Source organism: Colossoma macropomum, unplaced genomic scaffold, assembly GCF_904425465.1.
Source record: "Colossoma macropomum unplaced genomic scaffold, Colossoma_macropomum, whole genome shotgun sequence".
NCBI classification, from domain to species: Eukaryota; Metazoa; Chordata; class Actinopteri; order Characiformes; family Serrasalmidae; genus Colossoma; species Colossoma macropomum.
This window is the reverse complement of record NW_023495844.1, coordinates 7514-13764: the sequence shown is the minus strand read 5'-3', so window position 1 is coordinate 13764 and position 6251 is coordinate 7514. Positions and strand designations below refer to the sequence as shown.

At 38.0% G+C, this 6251-nt stretch overlaps 1 long non-coding RNA gene across 1 annotated transcript; it reads right to left on the bottom strand.

Annotated features, from left to right (window-relative positions):
- Window positions 1-1382: 1382 nt before the first annotated feature.
- Window positions 1383-5783, bottom strand: LOC118803114. Its single transcript, XR_005006823.1, has 3 exons — window positions 5668-5783; window positions 4347-5469; window positions 1383-2850 (listed from the first exon to the last, which is right to left on the bottom strand). It is a non-coding gene; the product is annotated as an uncharacterized LOC118803114 (long non-coding RNA).
- Between the last annotated feature and the right edge of the window lie 468 nt (window positions 5784-6251).

Genomic DNA, 6251 nt, shown 5'->3' with positions numbered 1-6251 from the left:
AGGTTTATACCTTTTGCAGCGCTACCTAGTACTTTTCAGAGAGCTCAGGCTTTATTCCAGCCTGTGTTTTGCAGATTTGGCATTCCTGAGGACATCCTCTCTGAACGAGGTCTGCAGTTCACGTCCCAAGTGTGGGCTGCTTTCTTTGAGCACCTCGGAGTTTCTGTTAGCCTGTCATCTGGTTATCATCCCCAGACGAACGGACAATGTGAACGCGTGAACCAGGAATTGGGAAAATTTCTACGGATATATTGTCACGACAACCCCTCTGAGTGGGCTAAATATTTGGTATGGGCAGAACTCACACAGAATTCACTGTTAAGCTCCACTACAGGTTTGACTCCTTTCCAGTGTGTCCTAGGCTACCAACCACCATTAGCGCCATGGACGGGATCCCACACAGATGTTCCTGCCGTGGACCACTGGATGAGAAGGAGCGAACAAGTATGGGAGGAGACCCACCAACGCATAGAAAACATTCTCCAGTGCCACAAAGAACAAGTGGATTGACACAGAGGTCCTACCCCGACATTCCAACCTGGTGACCGAGTCTGGCTGGCCACAAGGGACTTCCGTAGCTCAGAGGGAAGTTGCAAAAATTACATGACACCAAGACAAAAATTACACCAAGATTTTTTACAGATGAACTTGATGCAACTGAGAAACTAGTAAGTTTAAATGTAAAATTAGACAGTTTGTTTCGAGCAGCTTTAGGGCTAAGAAGCAGAACCTCTGTTTTATCCGAGTTAAGTTGGAGAAAGTTACTTGACATCCAGTCTTTTGTGTCTATTATACAGTCCTCAATCTTGCCAAGTTTAATTTTATCATCCAGTTTGCTTAATATATATAACTGAGTGTCATCGGCATAGCAGTGGAAATTGATGCCATGTTTACTGATAATGGTGCCCAGTGGTAGCATATATAGTGAGAATAATACAGGTCCTAAAACAGAGCCTTGTAGAACACCATAGTTTACTTTTGCAAGGACAGATGATTCACTGTTTACATTAACAAACTGATAGTGATCAGTGAGGTAGGACCGGAACCAGGAAAGAGCTGTTTCTGTTACCCCTACAAGGTTTTCTAGACTATCTAGTAAGATAGTGTGGTCTATTGTGTCAAATGCCGCAATAACGTCAAGGAGGACTAGCACAGACACATTTTCTTGGTCAGAGAATAATAAAAGATCATTTACAATTTTCACTAGTGCTGTCTCTGTACTATGATGTGGCCTAAAACCAGATTGAAATTTTTCGTGTATTTGATTTCTATACAAATAGGAACTTAATTGTTTTGCCACAACTTTTTTCCAGGATCTTAGATATAAAGGGGAGATTCGAGATGGGTCTATAATTTGATAGTATATAATTAGATACTGCTAGTTTGAGAGTTTTTGGTATATAGCCAAGGCTAAGAGAGGAGTTTATTATTGACAGAATAGGCTTGGTTATTTCTGGCAAAATTTCCTTGAGTAAACCTTTAGGAATTGGATCTAACATACAAGTAGAAGATTTTGCAGAGGAAACAATTTTAACTAGGTAAGTTTGTTGAAGTAAGGTAAACGATTCCAGCCTCTCTACAGTGATTATAATATTCTCAGGATCTAGACTGGCATTATAAGACAGGAGGTTTGTAGAGTTTAACTGTGGTTTCTGAATTTTCTGCCTATTTTTTTTTTTTCAATTTTATCACTAAAGAAGTTCATAAAATCATTGCTGCTATAGGCTGATGGCATCTGGGGTTCACTAACTGTTTGGTTCTTCGTTATTTTAGAAATTTGCTAAATAATAGTCCTCTATGAGAGAGGAGAGAGAGGCTGAGCGTGCTGTAGCAAGTGCTCTTCTACAGTCTATAAGGCTCTCCTTCCAGGCGGACTGGAACACTTCTAGTTTAGTCAGGCGCCATTTTCGCTCAAGTTGTCTGACAATCTATAATAACACTGCAGTATTACATACAGTTACGCTGTTATCTATAATACCACTGCAGTATTATAAATATATACAGAATTATCTATAATTACACTGCAGTATTATATACAGTTTTGTTATCTATAAAACAGTGCAGTATTATATACAGTTTTGTTATCTATAAAACAGTGCAGTATTATATACAGTTATGGTGTTATTTGTAACAACACTGCAGTATTATATGTAATTATGGCATTATCTATAATACCACTGCAGTATTTTATACAATTATGATGTTATTTATAATAACACTGCAGCATTATATACAGTTTTGTTGATATCGATAATAACTGCAGTATTATATACAGTTATGGTATTATTTGTAACAACACTGCAGTATTTTACACAATTATGACGTTATTTATAACACTCCAGTATTATATATAATTACGACATTATCTATAATAACACTGCAGTATTATATACAGTTACAATGTTATCTATAATAACACTGCAGTAATATATATAGTTATGATGTTATGTATAATAACACTGCAGTAATATAGACAGTTATGGCATTATATACAATCACAGTGCAATATTATATACAGTTTTTGTTTTATGTATAAAAATACAGCAGTTATGGTGTTCATAATAATACAGTGGTGTTTTATAGAGTTATTGAGTTATGTAAGATAATACTGCATGCGTTCTGACCGACTACAGATCTTCCGTTTGGAGAGCTTTAAAGAGGAAAATGTTCCTGAATAGAAGATGAATATGATCCTGATCAGTTCTGAGTCGGCAGCAGTCGATCCAGAACATCTTCAGTAACGGATGAACAGCTCACTTTTTAGTGGTGCTCATGTTGGAGATCTTGGCCTGGAGGCGGGAACAGTGCACTCTGTGATAAAACTCCTGCATCTGATTGGCTGGATACACTCTGGAAATCATATTTACACACAGTCATTAGAGAAGACTGAACAGTGACAGTTTAGTACTTTAGTTGATTTAGGTTCCTAAAGAACATTTCTGTTAACACTGTTGTGGCATGCGCCCGCCCCACTCGCGACTCTCTCTCTGTCATCCCCACCGAGGTGCGTCGCTGCTCGGTGTTCGGGCCCCGCCTTCCTGCTGGCTCGCTACTGCCACAGCAGTATTTAATACTTACAGTTTGTACCTTACGATGAGTACAAACAGGGGAATTCAGATATATTATTATGTGTAAATGATGTTTTAACTATACACTGTTTGACATTTTGGCATGAAGGCTGTTTTGTAAGATAAATGATGCACAGGTAGTTTGTCGTTGTGTTGGGAAATCATTGAAGCTTGAAAACTTTCCACCAGGGTTTTACAAGGTTCCATTTTAGGACCCCTGCTTTTCCGTTTGTATGTGCTCTCTGTAGGAAATGTGGCCAGGAAACAGGAAATCCATTTTCATAACCACACTAATAACATGCAGTATATTTGGTTTCCCTCTGAAAATAAAGACTCTGTTGACAGACTAATAAATTGTGTGATTTTCCTCATTGGATCTCCAACATTGCAGCTTAATCAAGGTGAGATATTAATCATTGGTCCAAAAACTCAAAGAAAGCTGTTTTATGAGAATCTCGGCTCTTTGTCCTTATCCACCAAACCTGCAGTAGAAACCTGGGTGTGATCTTAGACTCTGAGCTCTGTTTAATCTGCATGTAAACATAGTCACACATTTTTCTATCTGTATATGTGTCTGTAGATAGGATGTTTTATATTTATTCTTCCTGTTATATTGTTTACACCCTTATTACCATCACTGTCCTGTGTTGTGTGACTGCTACTGGCTGCTAAATTTCCTTTGGGATCAATAAAGTATCATCTATCTATCTAGATACTGACCTTCTGCAAATACCTTCAGTAAAACACAGAAAACGTGGAGAGACTCTTTCAGTTATTCTGCTTCTAAACTGTGGAGCTCAGTTCAGCTTTTATTAGACAGTCCAGCTCAGAGCTCACTTTTAATAAACAGTTATTTTTAACTCAGCTTTAAATTAAAATTATACTGCATAAAAATCATATTTTCACTTTGTTATTAATTTAAAATTTGTTCTATTACTATGCATTTCATCTTCTTCCTTTCAGTTTCTTGAACTTTATTTCAGTGTTCCATCTCTTACAGAGAAGTTCTGTTTAAAGTTATTTTTCTTCTTCTCATTTTTATAATAATCGGCAGTAGAGAAGGTGAAGAAATCGCTGCACTGTTTTGTGTTCTACTTTTCCTAATGATTTTCTAATAATCCATCATAATTTAAAACATCTCAAATTCAAACCTGTTTTATCAGCTTCATACAAATAAACTGTTTTATACAGGTAGATAATATAATTACATGTATATATAATATATTCTGTACATGCACAAAAAAAAAAACAAAAAAACAAAAAACACATTATACTCACGGATTCTGCATGGAAATCATAATGATGTAAGTGGTCAGCAGGGTGCCCAGGGTCAGCAGCAAAAACTTTAGGAATTTATGGAATCCTGAAAGCCATGCCATCATCCTTACAGCCAACAAGCTCTAACACTGGAGCAGTTCAGATACCCTCAACCCCACATGAAGAGTCCAGCTTATGCAATACAGGAACCATCCACATTAACCCTTAAAGGAACCATCCACATTAACCCTTAAAGGAACCGTCCACATTAAACCCTTAAAGGAACCGTCCACATTAACCTTTAAAGGAACCGTCCACATTAAACCCTTAAAGGAACCGTCCGCATTAACCCTTAAAGGAACCATCCGCATTAAACCCTTAAAGGAACCATCCACATTAAACCCTTAAAGGAACCATCCACATTAACCCTTAAAGGAACCGTCCACATTAAACCCTTAAAGGAACCGTCCACATTAAACCCTTAAAGGAACCGTCCACATTAACCCTTAAAGGAACCATCCACATTAACCCTTAAAGGAACCGTCCACATTAAACCCTTAAAGGAACCGTCCACATTAACCCTTAAAGGAACCGTCCACATTAAACCCTTAAAGGAACCGTCCACATTAACCCTTAAAGGAACCATCCGCATTAACCCTTAAAGGAACCGTCCACATTAAACCCTTAAAGGAACCGTCCACATTAATCTTTAAAGGAACCATCCACATTAAACCCTTAAAGGAACCGTCCACATTAAACCCTTAAAGGAACCATCCACATTAAACCCTTAAAGGAACCGCCCGCATTAACCCTTAAAGGAACCATCCACATTAACCCTTAAAGGAACCATCCACATTAAACCCTACAAGAACCATCTACATTAACCCTTAAAGGAACCATCTACAGTAACCCCTAAAGGAACCGTCCATCTTACCCCTTAAAGGAACCATCCATATTAACCCCTACAAGAACCATCTACAGTAACCCCTAATGAAACTGTCCACAGTAACCACATTAACTGTCCACAGTCACCATCCGCAGGAGCAGTCCACAGTAATTGTTCTCACTGATTGCCCAATGTCCACAATAACTGTCCTGAGTAACTTTCCTCAGAATTGTCCACAGCAGCTGTCCTCAGTTATCACTGTTAGGGAGAAATTATTCCATCCAGTTAAAGATGAGAAGTCATGAGTTAATGAAAAGCTTTTTTTTTTATTACAGTGTTGGAAGAGATCTGTTCTGCAACGAAAACTGTCAAACATTCATCATCCGACAGTGGATTATATAGGCACGTCAGAACAGGCAGTATAAAGCTTATGATTGGTTACAGAGCAAACCTTACCAAATGTAGGTCCTGCAACATGATGAGATCATGTCCCCATCAGGCGTGAACTTTGAGTTCAAAAAAGGAAGCCCTGTTTGTAGAAGAAGGTGCAACCATCATTTCAGTAAAATAGCATCAACCACAGTGACTAACTCACTTCCCTTCTCACACCGGAAACATCTGCACACAATACTGTTCTTAAAAATGTTGTCAGCATGTTGAGCTATATGTCTTCAGGTTATTTTGTTAGCAGGCAGAAAGTTAAAGCTGTTTTATTGAAGCTAAATACTCGATTAATATAAAAATTTAGCTAAGTTTATAATCAAGATTATTCTCACACTTACTTACTTTGACATTACCAGTGTCAGCTATGCACTGTATATAAGAGTGGATGGGACAAAAGGGGGTGAGATTTGTTACTTCTACAAGCTTTGGCACCTCTTAAACATACCACAATATTCTCTTTCACAATACAATTTAGAGAACTTATTTGGTGATATTTAAAGGGGTGTGGTTATGAAGTGATTGACAGCTGTGGACTGAGTGGATTGACAGCTTTGTGAAGGTGCATTCCTCTATAGCCTGGACCACAGTGGACACAG